The following is a 22,551-nucleotide window of genomic DNA, read 5'->3' on the forward strand; positions in this document are numbered from 1 at the left end:
AGGACGGTGCGAGACCTCCCGGGTATATTTCGGAATCTTGTCATTTTTAGCACCTAAACCCATATTTCTTTCATCTTAACATCCCCCAAAGCCCTGATATCGATTATAAGCCCCTGGAATACTCCACGAAGTGCCCGACAAGCCCGGAAAATTTATCTTTTCGGTTTCGAAGCCTGACCTTCGCAAAGTCTGGTTTCTCAATAAAACTCTCGTTTTATTAGAAACGATCGTTTTAAGCAATGAATTGCTGCCCGATTATCATCAAATCATGTGAGTGTATATTCACTTTCATTTTACACATAGATATGAAGTATTTTATATAAATACGTGTTATGTATATATATATATATATATATATATATATATATATATATATATATATATATATATATATATATATATATATATATATATATATATATGTTAACTGTTTATTTGAGACAATTGTTGAGTTGATGTTTTATACAAGTTTTAAACTGTATATGTTTTTATCTATAAAATATGTTGGGCAGAACATGGGTAGATGAAATAGTTGATGCGTGTTAAAATGGTGAGAGGCCTCGATATTGTTGTTGTAGTCATCTAGCCGAGTATAGATGATGACCACGGACCCTTCTAGACAGTCCAGTGGAACACTAGTAGGTTCGTAACTTGTAGGTGTTGATAAACTAAATGTTTATTGGTGTACTCCATCCCCCTCATGGTTGTCTTTAGGACATGTATGGCTGAGGAAACCCCTTAGCAGTAGTGTCCATCTTGATGATATTCTTTAGACTAGGTCTCTTGTGATAAGTGTTTAGGGACGTAAAGTGAGGACAACGGGAATGGGTAATCAGGGTTATTGTTGATTGGTGAACTTAATAAGTATATTATTATTGTGGGTTGAAAACCCTATATGCTCACCAAGCTCCCAAGCCTGACCCACTCAGTTTTTATAATTTCAGGTAGTGGACCCCGAGCATAGTCGGAGGACGAGGAGAGATTTTTGATTATAGGCCGGTAGTTTTAAATAACTGTTGAAAGGCTTATAATATCTTGTTTATGCTTTTGATCTGTATCGGAACATGACATCCCGAGGTTTTGATATGAAATGAAAATATACATTTCTTAAAGTGAGATTTTGATAAACTTTTATTATGTTTTGTTTTGGGACCAATTCCGCAACATCTTTTAAAAAGATTTCTTTGATTTTATTTAAAAAAAATAAATTAAATCGATCTTTTCTGAACAAAAAAATTAGGAAGTCATAGTCTGTCGTTTCTGATGATGCGATTCAGCTTTTGCTTTCATTGTTCGTTAACGAATCCCCAAAGGCATGACACTGATTTCCGAAATTACACATTAATTGATTCAATTTTTTGGATTTTTGTTTAATAAGGGTTCTTACAATTGTGCATATAGGTTTGTTTTTTTTGTCGACTCGCTTCAAAGTACCACCGCTACCAAAAGAAAACTTCTAAACTCATCTCCGACCCACCGCCATAAGATTAGGGCTGCTCCGCTTCTCTCTCTCTCACCAGAACACGAAGAACCTTCATCTTAGTTTTCAACTTTTTGCGTTTGTAAACCGATTAAAGCTTCCATCTTCGATAGGAGGTTGTAGTCCTATCCTTATGTTCACTGTACCTCTTGCTTTCGGTTTAGGGATTTAGGAAAAGGGCAACCTTCGATGGCAGTTGTACAGACCATCGTAGATGTGAGGTAATTTAAAGTCTTCACATTTCGTTTAGCTTAACTCTGAAATTGTAAATTATTCTTTCAAATCCAATTAACGTTGAATAGTAAATCATTTACTTCGGCAATACTTGAATACTTATTGAATGGAAAATGCACAAATCACTTTTGGAATTACTTTTTTAATCTGAGAGTTCATTGGTTTTGAATTTTGGTTTCAATAATTTTTTTCATTGTTTTTGTAAGTTTTTAATTATTTCTATCTATGACCACAGTCAGCACTCCAACACCTAGATAAATATTTCCACATGTGTCCGTGATTTGGGCTATAAAAACATGCACCAATTGAGTCACACCATGATTTGAAGTTGTGAGAGCATGAGTATGTAGCATGCTAAAAACATCGAAACCAAATATTCTACCACTTGGTTTCTCATGTTACTATTTCCAGTAATGTGAAGTTTCTAGAAGAAATTATCTCACATTAAAGAAATGAAAATTGGTTTCCAATCAATTATGCATGTGTATTTAAAAAAAAGAATGAAATTTGTTTTCCAAAATTTTTCTAACATGTGTAATTGTAGTTCAATTTGTTTTGGGTGCTTGATAATAAAAAGGCCCAACCCTACTCTTCGATTCCTAACTCAAAATTATCAATTTCATAATCCTTTATATTTTAAATAAATTTTACATTGATTATAATGTTATTATTATATATACTTCATTTATTCTAGCTTGAATAATATGTGACCGCTTTGCTTCCAATCAATATTCTTTTTTTTTTTTTCAAAATTGGCCGGTATTTGTCATTGAATTTAGTGAAGAAGTTTGCTTCAATTTAGTTAAAACCCTGTAACTGTGTGTTTCCCCATTATTCGAATAAACCTAACTTCATATGTTTCAACCAGTTTATTGTTCCTTTTTATGGCCTTATATATGAATGTGATGAAATTAGGTTACATCATAATGCGAATTTAAAAACTTTTACTTAGGTCACATTTATTAATTATATGTTATTAAACAAAAAGCATAATCCATTTTCCATAAATCATGTTCTTCTTCAAGTTGAGAGATGAATAGTTTGAGTTTGAAAGTCAAAATTGCTCTTACTTATAGATTGATGTGGTATGGGTAGCTTGCATTAGATCATAGATGAGATCAAAGGCATTTGTATGATGGATTTCACAGAAAAGGAACTATGTGTGCTATGCGAGAGAGTCGGCATGTTAGCAAAGAAAGCATTGTTATCTTTCTTCGGTGAAAATATCGCTTAAAACCAATCTAAATCCTCTTCACCATGTGAAAGTAAACATGAAGGCTCTATATCTGAAGAAATTGGTAGGATTTCTAACTTTTCAGGGTATGTGATGGTAATACATGTGAGATTATGGTTGTTTATGATGGTGATGCTTGGGTCCAAGCATTTTTTTCAGTATATTGAATTTATAACTTCTCATAGAGTAGTGTGTTTCCACAACAATTTTTTTCTTGAAAAGATGAAATTGAGATTAAAATATTCCATATATTTTCCTTGGATATGATCACTCCACTGTTTACAAATGGAGTTGGGACAAAACATTATATGGATTTGTAGTTTGCATGTTCTCTTGCAATATTTAATGTTCCATAAAGAAAATGGATATAACTTGGAATCCTATATGTTTCACTTATTTACATACTTCTAGGGAATGTGGTTCACTTAATTTACAATATGTTTGGTTTTGTGTGCAGAAATATCAGACCATCTTATTTTTGTTTATTTACTGTTTGCAGCGTTGATGGGGCTTTTGATTGTAACAACAGCAATGATAGACGACTCGTTATTACAAGAAAAGTAAAGACTGAACAACTCTAAAATACTGCAGAATAGTCACACCGCCCCCACTATAACAGTTTTCGCTGACATGGCGAATGTGGGAAATTCAGGTGAGGGTGATTGTAGATAGACTTACAAGAAGATTGTAAAATGAGGTGTATTTGTTATAAATTTTTGTTGCAGAAGCTATTTGGAATTTGTTTATTAGTAAGCAAACACATATGAATGGAGAAAAGACTGCAGTTCCTTTTTCTGTTATGCAGCAAATTGGTAAGATACTGACCCCGATTTTGCCTCTAATTCTTTAAAATTTATGTTTTTGTTTGATGATTGAATCCTTTGAAGCCACGGATTATTTTTATTTTTCATTAAACCCTTTACCAGGTAATTACTATATGAAGATATTTTAGCTTTAGAAAATCCAAATGGGATTAGCTTTGCACCTTGAAGGAATCAACGTATTTAACTTTCTATTTGGTGAACCTTAATTATATACTACTTAATTAGGTTAGTAATTTAAGCACTTTTTGTGATAAAGATGGGAATTCTTCAATCTTATAGGTAACCTTGGAAGTGTTTGTCTTTGAACTTTAGTTAATTACTTAAATTATTGAATTACACAGATTTATTCACCAAAAAATCCTATGTTTCAAAGATTTGGCTTCAGAAAAGTATTTTATTACGATGTCTTTTGAACACATTTATATTGTTTCCTAATGTTGAATCTAAAGTTGAGGTTGATTTAATAAAACAGGATTGTATTTTGACAAATCTATCGAATTATAGCTATTGTAAACCTGGTACCATCTGAACCAGGTTCATTTTGAAGTACAATGTTGTAATAAGGGGTGAAAGTAGAATGCTATAATGATAACAAAATAATTGAAAAGTACATTGCTTGATGAACTTGCCCATGGAATCTGGATTGGAAGCAATCCTTACCTTCAAAGTTCCTGAAGGAAGACCTGGCAAGGTATGTTTTGTGTTTTTAGACTCTTAACCCTTTTGTTAAATAACTACATAATAACTGCATTTCAACAAATGGACTATTTATAAATTTATATTTATAGGTAATACTACTTTATTTTTTTTTTACATTTTGCTCCAAATGGAGTTGAAAATGGAATTGGAGTGTTGATGTTTTAACTCCATAATAGAGTAAAAAGATGGAGATTTTAGTAGGGTTGGTGATATTCTTATAAGCTATTTTTTTTTTTTTAATTTGTCAAACATAGCTATTTAAAAAAGCATAAAATAGTATTACCTATAGTTTATTTTTTTTAAGTTGTAACGAATCAAACACACCTTAAACCTATATCATATTAAAGTTTTACCTATAGTTTAGTTTTGTTTCAAAATAGTATTAATTCAACAACCAAAAAATATCAATATAACTTTATTATAATAAACTATTTTCATAGTCTAATCCATATATATATATATATATATATATATATATATATATATATATATATATATATATATATATATATATATATATATATATATTATTTGTTACATTTATTATTTTGTTTTATCAACTTTTTCATGCATATATTTTAAATGTTAATCAGTTTATTTTTAATGTCTAAATGTAATTTCTGATTCTGTTGGTAATTTTTGGTTTAGTTTTTAAAATAGTAGATTAGTGGTAGGTTTAAAGTTATATATATATATATATATATATATATATATATATATATATATATATATATATATATATATATATATATATATATATATATATATAATAAAGGATTAGGAATCATAGGATTTTGAGTCATAATATTTTAAATAATAATATCGTTCATTATAAGATTTTTAATTAAAAGGTCATAAGCATTTTGAATAATAATATTTTTGGACCACATAATTCTCAAACCAAAATAATGTCTTTTTATATAAACATTTGGTTTACAATATTTTTGGATCATATTTTAGATCATAATATTTTTTATCGTATCAGTTTGATCATAACTTTTTGGATCATATAATTTATGATGATATCATTTTCAACTAAATCAAGTTTTTGTTTCAAAACAGCTTTTAGATTATAATATATTTTGAATGTTATACATTTAAACTATAAAAAACTACAATTAAGAATAATAACATTTTGAATAATAATATTGTTGAATCATAATAAATTAAGGATTATAAATACATTGAATTATATATATATATATATATATATATATATATATATATATATATATATATATATATATATATATATATATATATATATATATATTACCTCGTAAATATTTTCAATCATCTAAATTTACATTAGATCATTTTTATTGTTTTTCTTTAAAACTACAGTCTTATAAAAAATAAAATGCAACGTCTACACAGCCTTATCATATAAAGGTTCACAATTTAGGATATAGAATAAACTTTTCAAAAGAATTTTGATTTGGAGAATAAAAAATATCATTTTTAATTTTTATAAATCTTGCAATTCCTTTAAAAAAGAATGAGACCCTTCGCAACAATATTTTTAAGAATAATTTTTAGGGATAATGACTTAAAAGAGTAATATATATTTATCGATTTATACACATTTAGTCACTCAGTTTTTTATCGTCTACATTTACCCTTTCAACTTGTTAAACTGTACTCATTCATTATTACCGATTACTTTAGGTTAGCTGGGGAAAATAACTTGATAGGGTAATACAGTTCTCATTTTGTACACATTTAGTTCTTAATATTTTTGTACACATTTAATCCTTAATATTTTTTTGTTTTCAAAATAAGTCTTTGTTTTTGTACTCATTAATACTTATCAATGATTTCTTTAGTTTTTTTTTCACGACATCTTACGTGGGACAATCATTGATGATGTGTTTGAGTTGTTAATGCTTATGTTCATCACGATCTCAACTGCTTTGTTGCATAGATCTTATGTTCTGAACGTCGTAATTTCTTCATACAATATCAGATTTAATGATCTTTATATCAACACGTTTATTTTTTAAGTCTACTACAACTTTTGTTTAGATTAATCCCGTTAAAATGTAATATATTTTTATTTATGATATAAAAAAAGTATCTATGCATGCATTCATAAAAAAAACGTATGGATATAAAGATCGTAAGTAAAAGGATATTACATTTAATGAGAGTAATATAAACGAAAGTTGTACTAGACTAAACTACGAAATCACGGATCTAAAGATCGTTAAAATCCGAGATCGTATGAAAATTTTTTGACGTTCAGAACACATGATCTAAGCAACCAAGTAGTTGAGATTGCGATGGATATAAGTATCAAAAACCTCAAACACCTCATTAATGATTACTCCATGTAAGATGTCATGAGAAAAACTTAAATAAATCATTCATAAGTACTGAATGAATAGAAAAACAAAAATGATTTATTTTGCAACAAAAAATATAAATGATTAAATGTGCACAAAAATATTAAAGATTAAATGTGTACAAAGTGAGAAATATATTACCCTATTAAATCATTTTTACCGGCTAATCTAGGTACTCGATCATAATGATTAAATGTGTACAGTTTAACAAGTTGAAGAGAATAAATATGAACGAAAAAACTCAGTGATCAAATATGTAAAAATCAAAAAATATATTACGTTTGAAGTCTTTATCCCTAGTTTTTACTATGTCACTCATCATCCAAAATCAACTCTTGTAATAAAACAAACCAAAAATATCACATGTTTTGTTTCTAAGCCCTTGCTTTCCCACTTGTCCTATTTGTAAGACCTTTTTATTTTCTTTTCCCGCTCAAAGTCACATCTTCTCATTTTAACCAGATCCCATAAAATCATAATAATAATAAGCATAAAATCCCAAGAAATCTAGGACCGGTATGATTTCCTCTGAAATCACAATAAATCAACATAATAATATTAAAGTAGTAGGGTTTTTTCACACATCCCCTCTCCATTGATCCATCACTTGTCAATGTGCCAATACATTCTTCACCTCTGACTCCTACATCCGTCTAGGTTGATATCTTATTCTCTTAATCGTTGTTTAAATTTCACTTTACTTCATTTGAATATTCATATTGCAATCAAAATCGTAAGTGCATTCTCAAAATTTCATGTTTAATTACGTTGCTGCAACACATCATCATACTTTATATGTTGTATCCAATGTTCAACCTTTCCGAAAAAAATCTGCAACTGTTGAGAAGATAAAATTAGGTGTCATTTAATATCTTGAAAATTCTCTAACTTTTTTATTTATTTACTTTTATTATTTATTTATTTTTTGCATTTAACTTTGTCTGTGGGTTTTGATACACCGAAGTATTGGAGTTGTATCGAACCAATTATTAGGACAACATAATGAACATTAAATATTTGATGAAATGCTTGGTTCTTTTGACAGAGAAAGGAGTATAATTTGTTTTGTTTTTTGTTTCATTTACGTTTTTTCACGTAAAGTTTTGTGTCCAAGGTTGAAACCAAAAAAGTCTAGGGACTAAACCTTGCAATATGCAAAAATCTATGGAGCAACCCAATTTTTTTTGACTAATTGATTCCAAGTATTTTTAGCTAATTCCTCATTATGACTCGGAACATGTTCGAGTCCGAGTACTCGGCCGCCTAGGTCAAATTTTGCAACATTGATAAAAACAAGATTCATTCAAAAACGAAGAAATTTACAGAGGATGGAGGGAAAATAGTGGCCAACATGGTGTTGAACGACGCCATCTAGGTCGATAGACGACCAGAGAATCAAAGGTGGTGCATAAGGAGAAGCCGATGAGGCATCGGTGGGCTGATAACGGAAATCCATGCACTATGGTGGGGGAGAAGGCAAAGCAGGGGTGCGTCGATGTTGAACGATGCCGTCTAGGGCTGTAGGCGATTAGGATGAATTGAATCGACATCGAATCATTTTGAGAGATGAAAAGGGAGCGGTGGAAGGTAGTCGTAGAAGAAGGATATAATCCAAAAGCATCCGTATTAGAGGTGTTGGGTGGTGGAGTGAGTAAACTAACCAGGGCGAGGTAAGAGGAACGGATAAGATGCAAAGGAAAAAAAAAGTTGTGGCGTTTTTATGAAAACGAAAACTTAAGTGGAAGAAGAAGAAAGAGAAAAAAGTTTTCTGTTCCTCAGCATTTTAAGGATTAATAGTATATATAATGGTAAGGAATAAATCTACCAAGGTTTTGTAGCCAAAGTTGCTAGCCAAATATTATACTATTCATTTGGCAATTATAATTAGTATATATAATAATAATTTGATTTATCTTTTATTTAATAGCTTATTAGAAAATACCATTTTATATATTTTTAATCTTTATTATTAAATATTAAATATTTTCTTTATCTAATATATCAAATTTAAATATTTTATATTATTCTATTATATTTTTCACATTAATCATTAATAGAATAATATTATTTAAATTTAGTAATTATTTTATATAATGGTCATAAAGTTACCAAGATACATCAGCTATTATATGCAAATTTTGTTTGTAATTATATGATCAAATAAATTACTTCTCTTGTTATGTAATTTTTTACTATAAACTGTGTAACACACATCGTAAAATTACTAAGATACACTGTAGCATATGGATCATAACCTAATATAAATATAGAAACAACAAAAAGGCCCATCGTGTGAGGTATAATTATAAATACATCATAATCAAGTTAGTTGCAGATCTAAGATATTGTCTTACCTTAGTCGACCCAATAAGGAATCTATTGCAAGTACCAGGGAACTATACATTTGAACTTGGGGAGGATGGATTTCAAATCCAAGATTAACATTTTGTCGTACATGGTTACTCGTCCACGACCTAATATATAAATCGGATGCTTCCTTGGAACATTGAGATTGTCCTAAATGATGTAACAAATTTAATTAAAGATAATAACTTAAAAGGGTAATATGTACATTTAGTCTTTGAGGATTTTTTTTTTCGTCTTCATTTACACTTTTAACTTGTTACATTGTATACATTCATTCCTTATAATCAGCTACTTCAGGTTAGTCGGTAAAAGTGATTTAATAGTAATATATATATATATATATATATATATATATATATATATATATATATATATATATATATATATATAAAATATTTTTTACTTTGTACATATTTGGTTCTTACTATTTTTGTCCTTTATATATATATATATATATATATATATATATATATATATATATATATATAAAGGACAAAAATAGTAAGAACCAAATATGTACAAAGTGAAAAATATTATATATATATATATATATATATATATATATATATATATATATATATATATATATATATATATATATATATATATATATATATATATATATATATATAGACACACACATATACATATATTGCAAAATAAGTCAGTTTTGCTTTTGTATTCATTCAGTACTTATGAATGATTTCTTAACGTTTTTTTCACAACATCTTACACGCAACAATCATTAATGAGGTGTTTGAGGATTTTGATACTTATGTTCATTGTGATCTCGACTGCTTGGCTGCTTAGGTCATGTGTTCTAAACAATATAACTTCTTCATATGATCTCAGATTTTAACAATCATTATATCCATGAATTCGTATTTTAGTCTACTGCAACTTTCGTTTTTATTACTCCCGTTAAAAAGTAATATATTTGTACTTATGATTTTTATATCCATATCTTTTTTATGAATGCATGTATAAATGTTTTTTTATTTTATTTTATTTTATAAAATCGTAAGTAAAAATATTTTACATTTTAACGGGAGTAATCTTAATGAAAGTTGTTGTAACATCCCATTTAAAGTATAATAATTAAATAATAAATTTGGAACCCCGAGCAACAATTTTATTATTATTATATGTTATTATAGTCTAAAATCAGATAATAATTAGTGGGGTGGTCGTTTCTGGGTGCCAAATGATATACTTTTGATTCCTGAGGGTTAAAAATGTGAGTTTCAGACTGGTTTCGTAAATAATTATGAAGGCAACGACTATGGGTAATTATTGGGACTTAATATGTAAGGATTTATGGAATCATGGAATAAAGAGTAAATTCTGGACCTAAGATAAGAAGATTTTGTAGAGGAAGGCTAATTTGTAACATTTTAGACTTAAATTGTAAGGATTTTCAGAAGGAGTGGTTAATTAGTAATATTTGGATTTAATTTGAAAAGAATAAAGAGGGAGGGACTGGAAGTTTCATCATGGGGTGAAGTTTGTAAGGACCGGGTATTTAAGCTCTAAGTCCCGCAACCCTAAACCTAATGCTCCATTCCGCCGCCACCTTCACCTCACGTCCCTCCAGCCGCCACCCCATATCTCTGCTATTTTCGGCCACCACCTCCTACCCACCGGTGTTGCCCATCAAAGCCAACCGACAATGCAATCCCGAAAGCGATGAAGAGACTTCAGTGATTTTGTTTCGGTGGGTCGCCAGACCGTATAGCGCCACAACCTCTGTATCTTCCTCACCTGATGCTGCTACTGCTCTCGCTCCTGCAAGGCCTTGCCATTCGACTGCCACCATTCTCCTTTTCCTTCAAGCGTGGGCGTCCACTACTACCACCTTTTCGGGGCCTCCTCATCCGCTTCCTTACCAATAGACGACCGGAGCCACCACCCCGCTATAGAGGCCGTAATCTCCAACCATTTCTGTTGCATGTACTGTTGATAAAGACGAGGACCATCGATGGGTCTGTTCCTCTTTCGTTGTTGCTGTCGTTCGAAGCAACCATCGACATGGGGGAGTTCTACCGCCAAGGGTCGCCTAGGAATGGCAACGGGGCGGGTTCGGGGCGGGGCGACATATCCCATACCCGAACCCGATATTTAGATTTGTCCCCGAACCCGACCTGAAACCCGACGGGTTTCTTATCGGGGCGCCCCGTCGGGGCTAAAAGTATCCCCAAACCCGACCCTAAACCCGAAACCCGATATAGACCCGAAAATGGTGGCAGAATTTTTTTTGGAAAACTACAATGAAACAATTGAGAAATTAAAACCTTACAATGGCTTAAAATACAAATAAGTTCTCAACATAAGTGAACCAAATAGAAATTACTAAAGTCTAATATTGTAACTAAATTCATCACAATAGTGGGAAATTGGGAATACGTGATGGGATTTAGGGTTAGAGTCTTCCGGTGGCTGAAATGGGTTAGAGGGATGCAATATATATATATATATATATATATATATATATATATATATATATATATATATATATATATATATATATATATATATATATATATATATATATCGGGTCGGGGCGGGTCGGGGCATGCATACCCCAATCCCTGCCCCGTACCCGAACTAAAAACCCGATAATGACCCGATACCCGATAAGAGTGACCCGACCCGACCCAAAATCTTCGGGTTTCGGGTTTTCCCGTCGGGTTTGGGTTTTTTTGCCATCCCTAGGGTCGCCGCTGCTGCCGTTTCTTGAGCTACTGCTGTCGCCACCTACTTCAGTGGGTGTTGGGTTTATTTTTTCGGGTATGTATGTGTGTTAACTGCTGCCGTATGGTGGCAATTTTATGTCGTGTGTGTCGGTGGCTGTCTTAGCCGGAATCTCAAGATGACCACAGCCACCACCGTGGGAAGGGTGCATTTTAGTGGGTATATATGGGTACATTTGATATTTTCATTGTAGTTTGTAACAAAAAAATGAAATAATGGAAATAAAGTGAAAACCACTATCGTGAGGTGGTGGCTGCCGCCACCGGCCGTCGTGTCGGGTGGCGGTGTGCCTTTTTTGGTTTGTGACTCGTTTGGATGTTTGGACAAAGGGACTACTAAACCCTAATGGGCCCAATGAGACCTTAATAGGCCCAATGAAGCCCTAATGGACCTAAAAGCCCAACCATGTGACTAATGGGCTAGTATTGGGTTGGAAACTCTACAAACCCTAATTTTAGGATTGATCGGGTCCGCACGAGAATTATGTATTAAACTTAAAATAATAATTAATAATCATGTGCAAATTGACCTAAGGCAACATTGGATTTAATGGATTAAGTCATTAATGGGTTAAGTAGGAACACTTAACCCTATTTGTCATTTCATGCGAAAACCCTATTTTCACTTGGGCCTCGAGTTGGGCTTTGGTGATTGGCTATTAAAGGGCTATCCAAGAACAAGTAAATAGATCTAAATAATTGGATGGACTTTAGGGTAAGGCTCATGTGAGAGACTTGGGCCCAATATGGAAAACTGGGCCATAGATGGGCCATATCTAGCCTTTATGATTATGTGATATTTGGCCATGGGAATACCAAGAGTTTGGACTAGAATAGTTGAATGGGCCTTAAGGAAAGACCATGTACAGGTCTGGGCCCAATTTGAAAAATTAGGCCATATGTTGGGCTTTGGCTTATTACCTGACTTTTGGGTCTTTGGAGTGTGAGTTAGACCTTGGGCTTGGAAACTAATTATTAACTGGGTGTTGTTTGATGTTGGCAGTTCGGGAATCTGTCAACCAGCAGCTGGAGTTTCATCTGCGGGACTTCAACAGTGTCAGGTGAGTTATCCTCACTATATCAATAGGGTCTAAGGCACCAAGGCCGACCCTTTAAGTATTTGTATCTGGATTATGGCATGATATGTTTATTAATTACATCCTGGTAGTTAGGATGGTGATATGCTTATGTTTAGTGACCTGGTTAGGTCGGTGTCCTGGTTATAGGATGATGTTGTGTCAGTGATCGGTTATGTTTGTATCCCGGTTATTGGGATGTTGCTATGATTAGTGATTTGTTAGATCAGTTTGACTGTTATATGATATGAGCTAGCGTATGATATTTTTGTGCATATGTTTGTTTGGTTGGGGGTTGGGTTAAGGCAGTCCTGCTTTGTGTTGTAGGTCAACATACCCGGCGAGCGGTCTGGATAGGCTGTAGGCCCTGTGAGGCGGTCCATTCATGCCGAAGGCTCGGGAGCGGTCCAGATAGACTGTAGGCCCTGCGAGGCGGTCCAATCAGGCTAAAGGCTCATTATGCATGTTGTTTTGTATTTGTTATATGATATGGTTATATTTGTATGGCGTTGGTATTTTGGGGAAACTCAATAAGCTTCGGGCTTATAGTTGTTGATTATGTTTCTGGTACTTGTGATGATCACGGGAAGGTAAAGGCGTGATCGTACAACTCCTCATATCTCATGATTTTATGATTTGATTCTGGGGATACTCTGATGATTAAACTATTTTGAAAACAACCTGTACTAACTTAATGGTTTTAAATGTTTTAAATGAAATTTTGGGATGTTACAGTTGTAGTAGACTCAAAAAATGAACAAATGAATATAAAGATCGTTAAAAGATTATATCGTATAAAGAAGTCACAACGTTCAAAACATAAGACCTAATTCAAACCACAAGATCTAAGCAGCCAAGCATTCTAGATCGCGATGGATATAAGTATTAACAGCCCCAAACATTCCATTAATGATTGTCTCACATAAGATGTCGTGAAAAAACCTAAAGAAATCATTCATAAGTACTGAATGAGTACAAAAACAAAAAGAACTTATTTTGAAACAAAAAGTATTAAGGAATAGATGTATATAAAAATAATAAGGAATAAATGTGTAAAAACTGAAAAATATATTACCATATTAAGTCATTTTTTTCGGATAACCTGATAAGGACTGAATGTATACGGTTTAACAAGTTGAAGAGGTAAATATGGACGGAAAAAAAAAACTTAGTGATCAAATATCTATAAATCAAAAAATATATTACCCTTTTAAGACATTATCCTTTTAATTAAACTAAAAATAAAATAAAAAAATACATATCTGTTCCAGTCCTAGCAAGCGACTAAAATAAAATAAAACACTTTCATGTTATTTTTTTTTTCATATCCACATCACCGATGAGGATGAAATTTGCTGATCAGAATGTTTAGTGATCGGTCCCAGAACACAAGTATACGTTGTTACAAGAAATTGCAGATAATGGACAACATTTTGGGTTTTTTATAAGAATTTGGGATTTAATTTGAGTTTAAAAACATTAACACATATTGGATTCGGCCTTCAAATCGATTTTCAAGCATTTCTAATTTCTACATAGCCTATTATACCGTTATAGATCCCAATATTACATGACAATACGAAAAATAAGACCAATTAAGCAATTGTAATCTCACATAAAAGAGAGCGGCTTTATAATCGAAGTCAGTCTTTAAAACCACAGCTCTCTAAAATATTTTTTCTCACTTGAACGTGCTCTCACTAATTGAAAAGCTCTCAAAAATATTTTTCTCTTTAGCATCAACTTCATCACTTTTGGATATTATTATCCCTAACACCCCTTTTAAAATTAATCATGATATATCGAATCAATAAAACGTTCTACAAGGACATCATACAAATTTATCTCTCAGCACATGTCTCATTAGGTTTAGCAACAAATAACTGTTGTTCAGATACCTTTATCGATACCTTTTTGCTTACTTTATCGATACATTAAAAAATGATGAGCACTTCAGATGTCTTTTGCACTAGTGTAGTTCACAACATTGATACATGTCGTTCGGAAATGTTGAAGATAAATTTGTTGGCGTAGCATATTTTATATTCATTTAAGTTGTTTGTAGCCTTGTATATTTGGTTTTTGTGATGTTATGTCCGACCTATTATTTGTGTTGTATTAGTATATATATTTGATTAATAAGAAGAGTTTAATTATAAGAAATAATCGGCTTTATGGTTTCAGAGCATCCTATAGATATCTCTTCCTTAAAAAAAACTCTTATTTCCCTTCTTCTTCTCTATTACGGCTATAACCCTACTGTCGGCAAAACCCTTCTTGTTTCTCTCTATCTCCTGTAGTTCTTGTTCTATCCATGGCCGAATAATCAAGAAAGTCTACCGAAATATCTAAAAAAATGTATGGAATCACGAACATGAAGGCTTTTAGCCTTATCTTTCTTGACATTGATCGTCTAAACTATGACGCGTGGCGAGAATTTTTCGAGACACATTGTTATGGGATTGGAGTTTCGAAGCATGTTGGAGATTTTAGTGTTATCAATATATTTTGTGTAATTATTATTAATAATGTGATAGGTCAAGCTTCATTTACTAGCTGAGTTGGAGGTGCGGAGTGCACATTCGGTATGATAAATGTAAATTCGGGAATACGGGGGTCCGGGGGCAGCGCCCCTAGGTGCAGGGTTCCAAGGGGCTATAGCCCCTTGGTGAGGTCTAGGGCCAGCGCCCCTAGCAGGGTTCAAGGGAGATCCCCTAACGGTGGTTCCGCTTGTATATGAACATGTTGCATGTTCCAGAACACAGGTTACAAAACTTACTCTAAAAAATCGTACTTCTGGTTCTCTCTATCTCCAAAGAAAACAAAACAACAATGTATATTTTATGTGTTTCGAATTTGGAAGTGGCCTGATTTCTAAATTGCATTTCTTTGATTATCTCAAATCGGATTTCGTGATACGAGTGACATAATGGTTAAAATCACATATTTTGGAAAGTGATTGCAATCACGATCCCATAAATCCTCCAAGTTCATTGATATTTTAAGACCCGAAAATCTTATATTCAATATCTATGGTTTATGAAGAATATCAATAGAAGAATCTGTTAAAGACATGAATTCCAAATTTGGGAAGTTGGGTAAGTTTGAAGGCACTGATTTTCATTGCTGATAGAAGAAGAGGAATTTCCTTCTTATTATCTTGAAAGTTGTTCATGCTTTGAGCACTCCTACACTAGAACCAATGGAGGATGAAACCCTTGAACATATCAAAAGAAGATGCAAATGGGAAAATGATGATTACATCTTTTGTAGTCACATATTAAATAGTATGTCTAACTCTCTCTTTGACATCTATCAAAATCAAGAATCTGTAAAACATCTGTGGGATGCCCTTGAATCTAAATATATGGCAGATGATGCCTCAAGTAAGAAATTCGATGTCAATAATTTTAATAATTACAATATGGTGGATTCAAGGCCTATCATGGAACAATACAATGAAGTCATGAGGATTCTGAGACAATTTGAACAACACAAAATGCAAATGGATGAATCCATTTCTGTCTCAAATGTTATTGAAAAACTGCTCCCATCATGGAAAGACTATAAACACACACTGAAACACCAAAAAGTAGAGTTGTCTCTAGTACAACTTGGCAGTCACTTGAGAATTGAAGAGGGTCTTCGGGCTCAAGAAATTTTCAAGGGAAAAGAAAATGAGGTTCATGGATCTTACATGAACATGGTGGAAGATGAAAAACATCAGAAACATAAAAAAGAAAAAAGAAGAAGAAAGATTACCATCATAATGGTTCAAATAAGAAAGAATGTGTTTACATTAATCCAACTCTTTGGCATCAACACGTGTGACCTTTATCCTATCACACATCCGTCCCATCAAGCTTGTGTCTACATTAATCCAACTCTTTGGCATCAACATCTTGGTCATATTGGTCTTCCAGTTTTTCAGCGTTTAGGCACTAGTCATTTAAGTATATGAAAAAATGATAAGGTTTCTTGTTTATCTCATGATTTTTAATTAGGAAAACATGTAAGAATGCCTTTTATTTTATCAGATTTTATTGCATCAACTCCTTTGGAAATAATTCATTATGATGTTTGGACATCTATGATATAAAGTATAAGTGAAATTAGTTTTATGTAATGTATTTTGATAATTATTCCCATTTTGTTTGGGTGTATCTGTTGCATGCTAAATAAGATGCATTCTTTAAAGTTACACATATTCATCCGTATGTTCAAATACAATTAAACGTGACATTCAAACTTTTCATTGTGATAATGTCAGCGAATTTAACAATGCCTAGTTTCACCACCTCTGTGACTCGAACGATATTCATATTAAAATTTCGTGTCCGTAAACTTCTTAACAAAGCAGAAAATCCAAGAGTACGCTATGTACCATCAATAAAGTCGTTCGAACTCTCATGTTTCATGCTCTTCTTCCTCCCACCTACCGAGTCGAAGATCTTTATATGGTAACCCACCTTCTAAACATCCTTCCATCCTCTAATCTTAAACACGATACTTCATATCATAAATTATTCAATCATCAACCCACATATGCATATTTACAAGTTTTTAGATGTCTTTGTTACCCTCATATCATCACTTAACATAAACTTGCTCACTGCACTACACCTTATGTTTTCCTTGGCTATCCATCTCAACATCGGGGATTTAGATATCTCGATCTTGGAATAAAGAAAGTATTTATCAATTAACAAGTTACCTTTGATGAAACTGTCTTTGTTTTCGGTTCCGTGACACCAAGCAATCCTCCCTCATATGACTTTCTTGACACAATCGTTGAACCCATTCTTATTGTCAACAAATTCATAAAATTTCATATACTCACCACCACTAAGAACATTGTTAATACCATTGCTGCAACATCGACAACACCCTCTTCCCTTACACAATTAATCTGGGTTTACCATGGCGAACCATCCACTCCATTTGTTATTTTTAAATCGATTTCCATTCATCCCATGACTACTAGAGCTCATTGTGGCATCACTAAACCAATCTAAAAACTCAATCTTCATGTTGGCTTATCCTCTCTAGTACCCTGCAATTACTTGCATGCTTTTCGAGATCCTAATTAGATAAATGAAATTAAGGACAAATATAACACACTTATCTCTAACAAGACATGGATCTTAGTCCCAGAACCTAACGATGTAAACATTATCAATTATATTTGGTTATTTAAGAAGAAAAAACACTAAAAAAACACCCTTCTCACTACAAGTCACGACGTGTTGCAAATAGTTGCAATCAAAGACTCATGATTGATTGTGATAAGACATTTAATCCATTGGTTAAGCACACCACCATACATATTGTTCTATCTTTTGATATCTCATAGAATTGGTCGGTTCTTCAGCTCGATTGGAAGAACACTTTCCTGCATGGGACTCTTAGTGAGACATTATTTATGCATCAACCTCTTGGGTTTCGGGACAAGGCTCACCCTGGTCATATTTTTTTTTATTACAGTGTTCTTTATATAGCCTCAAATAGGAACCGTGAACATGGTTTCATCATTTTGCTCAATTCATTACATGATCAGGCTTAACAAATAGAATATGTGATTCTCATTTGTTTACATATCCATAGTGCAATCACATGGTTTACCTTCTTTTATATGTTGATGATATCATTTTAACAACTTTTCCTCTTAAGCTATTACATCAAATTGTTTGTATTTTGGGTACCAAGTTCTTTATGACTGATTTGGGAGACCTTAATTTCTTCTTTGGCATTTCGGTTATTCAAGATAGTCAATGTATTTGGTGGTTATCAAGGCCAAAAAAATAAATAACCCTAAACCTTGTACACTAAAATAGCGTATAGTGGTAAAGGAATCGTATCCACATAAATTGGTTCAATTTATTACTTCTATAAAAATCTTGTTCTACAAACACTTGTAAACTAAAGTAAAATAAAAATGGGGGATTTTTGATCTTTTGAACTATTTAAAAGTAAACTAGAATTAAATTAAGATTTAAAGAGACAATTTAACAAAGCAAGAGTATGATGCAAAATCAATGAGAGATAAATGGTTGACTTTGGGTTTCTTCACATGGACAATTAGTTGATTAACATTAGAGAATTATGAGGTTAGATAGGTTTCTTATCAACTTTCAGACCTAGACCTCGGTGTTTTGAGGTCTACAAGGTCTTTGTAAGTTATGAGGTTTAGGATGATTACTAGGTTTTGGAGGATTAAGTGGTTGAACTTGATTTAGTCTTTTATAATGATAAAATCCAAAGGTAAGATTTTTCTCATTTAGCCAGACACTGCATCTGGTCAATGGTCCAGAGGGAGTGGTGTGAGGCTTGTGACCAGTTCGAAAGGGAGATTTGATAGGGTTGCCCTTGGGTATTTGAAAAAGTTTGGGCAGTAGACTTCTTCCTAGGTTTAGATTTTTTGTCTACATTTGATTTCTTCCTAGGTTTTGTTTGTTTGTCAAATTGACGTGACTTTGGAAGTGTGGGAGTTGGCCAAATTGCTTTCCATTTCAGGTCATCTGAGGAATGGTTTTGAAAGCAATATCTATGAAAAGATTTGACACTCTTTTGGGACTTGTCAAGAGATTTTGAAAAAGCTTTAGGAACTGTACATTCCTTTTTGTCTATTTTTTTTTATCGGGGTGTGTTTTGAAATCTGATCATGTTTTTCAGGACCCTTTTGTTTAGAGATTTTGGTTTTGTTTTTTGAAAAAAATTCTTGCTTTTTCCCACGAATTTTTTGTTCCTCTCTGAAAGCTTGTTTTTCCTGTGTTTTTCGGGAATCTTAGTCAGTGGGGTTTAACTACGGTTTCCTTGAAATTTTTGACTCCTTTTGAAAATGAGGACTCGATTCATTTGAGCTAGAAGAAACAAGACTTTGAGAGCATTGATCATATCCAAAATTATATATGGACAATTCATGAAGAATTGGCTGAATGGTCATAGTACTCTTGACTTCAGTCTGTGGTAAAGAAGATTGAACTACCGCAGAATAAGTTAGAGATGGTTCTTTGGTGGGACACTTTATGGATGGAGTGACAACCCGATATTTCAACTACATGTAAACGACCTAAAAAGTCAAGTATTGTAAACACGTTAGTTGTAATAAAATTTACTTCGAAAATAAAATATCCAAAAATCACTAATTAAATTACCTTTTATGATAGATGTCATTAAACCGTGATCGTACGTAAAAAGAACACTCAAATCCGACTTCGTATAAGAAAGTTAGGAATTTTTCAAGTTCGGCTTAACGACAGACGTCTAAAAACTTGAATTAGAGATCGAGCGACTTTTGGCCGGAATGACCTAAACGAGAATCGAAGGTCTCAACAATGGTATTTCAGCGGTAAAAAGTCTGGCAAAAACCGACGTCAGATAAAGAAGTTATGATTTTCTAAAGAAAATTTTCTTACCGCGACCTTTTAAAAATAAATAATAAAAATAATTTCGGAATTTTCCGATGGAATCTAAACGAAAGTTGTAGAGTATGGTCTCACCTTCACGGGGATATAAAGAACGTCGAATACGGAGTTCGTATGAAGAAGATATGAATTTTTGAAGTTTGCTAAATAATTAATATATAAATTTAATTCAAAATTTCGGTATTATCCGAAGGGGGAGTCACCGGGTTCATCCAAGTTATGCGTCGCGTAACCCCGTACGCCCAACATACGCGAGGCCTTGGCCTCGGTTCATCCACGTCGCCCCTATGCGAGCTACCCCAACCCGTCCCATCCGAAGCCGAGACAGTCGAGGACTCGGTCACGCATGACGCACGAGTACACCCCGCGTACCGAGGCCTCTCAGCCCCCTATAAATAGAGATGCGAGGGTTCCGGCAAAAACACCCCATTTCTCTCATTTCTCTCACGATCTTGCCTCGTTTTCTGTGCCCGCACTACCCAGAAGCCCCGATCACTTTGCTCGAGTCCCGAAGGTCGTTCGTGCTCCCGAGATTCCCGAGAATCCCGAGGAAATCCACTTTCGCGAGCCGAAATTCTGTCCGGTTTTCATCTCGCAACCTCTGATCTTACAAGTGAGTTCATACCCCTATAATTCACACTTTTAAATGTTTTATTAGTACTTTTACATGCTTTTAAGGGGGGGGGGGGAATACAAGTAAAACACTCGATTATTATCGTGTGTTATATAAACTTTCACTTTACGCGTTTTATCAAAGGAATCATATGTGATTTGAAACTATCAAAGGGAAACTTTCATATGCAAATTATACCACGACAACATTTTATCTTTTGAAATGAGAAACGATCTGTGTATTTATATAAATCAGATATTTGTTTATACTACATTTCTGTGTGTCGGTTTTGGCACTACAAAAATTACACTTTTCATAACAAGTGAACATTTTCACTAAAGGTTTATCATACAAACGAAACACACTTTTAGGGAACTATAATAAGTATAGTTTCACGAGAATACTACGAACTTTTACATACATGGAAATACTATTTCAAGAAGCTACTTTCATATACAATAACGAACAAACATTTTCACACATAAATCTGTTTTATACTAAGTTTTGTGAGACATTAACTTCACGTACGTTCGAGTACACATTTCAAGTCCTGTATTATATACCAAAATCCCTTGGAGGGGGAGCATGGTGTTTGTGTATAGATCTATACGGGCTTGACAACCCGCGCCCTGACTGTTAGCTATAGTCCACCATTTGGGGTGACAAATGTCAGAACATTCCAACGCCTGAAGAACGTTGCGTATAAGCATTCCTTGTCAATAGCATGGTTATAAAACTCACATAGAGTATTAAAAACAAAATGATTTACGGGGTTTTTCAAACATATTGGAATTTTTATACGTACATACATTTACTAGAAACAAACATTTGTTCTGAAAGAAGGCTACATATATACTAGTAGAAAATATAGGATTTTCTAGGAACATGCAAACAAAGAACAAAAACATTTAATTTCATACAAACATTGTCATTAAATACTTATGAAACTCACCAGCTTAAATGCTGATCTACTCTTTCAAAACTACTTGTATGTCCCAGGGATTCAGTAATTACAGGTAACAAACGAATTTTGGAGAAGGGACGCTGCGGTGCCAGTTTAATTTCATATTTTGACATCATAATGTAATTGATTTTGAACATGTACACTTTTAAACAATGTAAACTTTCAATTATATATATGATGGTTGTATTTCTTTCTTTACTATGTATTCATTTGTTACGTTACCACATGAAGTCATCCGCCCCCGAACGTTTCCGCCGTTCCGGTTTGGGGGTGTGACAGATGGTAATTTTGGTTCGAGACCGCAATTAGTGGTACTGTGGTCTGAGGACAAGGTTGAACAATACACAGGAGCTTTGGGTCCTTCCACAAGGATTTCCCTATCAAAAACCGATGAAGCCTGAGAGTTGGGATAAATTGTGCCAATGATTGGAATTTGATCACATGGATGATCCGAGGTTTCAGGAAGAATTTCCTCGATGACACAAGTATTACACAGATTGTGAAGTCTACCGAAGTGGGCTTTAATATCTTCATGAAAGGT

At 33.1% G+C, this 22,551-nt stretch overlaps 1 long non-coding RNA gene across 10 annotated transcripts; it reads left to right on the top strand.

Moving 5' to 3' along the window:
* The first annotated feature begins 1,243 nt into the window (after window positions 1–1,243).
* On the top strand, window positions 1,244–22,111 carry LOC145041959 (uncharacterized). 10 transcript variants are annotated; one of them, XR_013680502.1, is made up of 7 exons: window positions 1,244–1,313; window positions 1,402–1,701; window positions 3,448–3,600; window positions 3,674–3,760; window positions 4,245–4,463; window positions 12,937–12,994; window positions 13,337–13,736. It is a non-coding gene; the product is annotated as an uncharacterized LOC145041959 (long non-coding RNA). The 10 variants fall into 10 exon arrangements; XR_013680494.1 differs by having other exon boundaries at window positions 3,448–3,760; XR_013680495.1 differs by having other exon boundaries at window positions 3,448–3,760; window positions 4,307–4,463.
* The last annotated feature ends 440 nt before the right edge of the window (window positions 22,112–22,551 follow it).

The sequence above is a fragment of the Lactuca saligna genome, chromosome 4, assembly GCF_052625555.1.
Source record: "Lactuca saligna cultivar CGN05327 chromosome 4, ASM5262555v1, whole genome shotgun sequence".
Taxonomy (NCBI): Eukaryota; Viridiplantae; Streptophyta; class Magnoliopsida; order Asterales; family Asteraceae; genus Lactuca; species Lactuca saligna.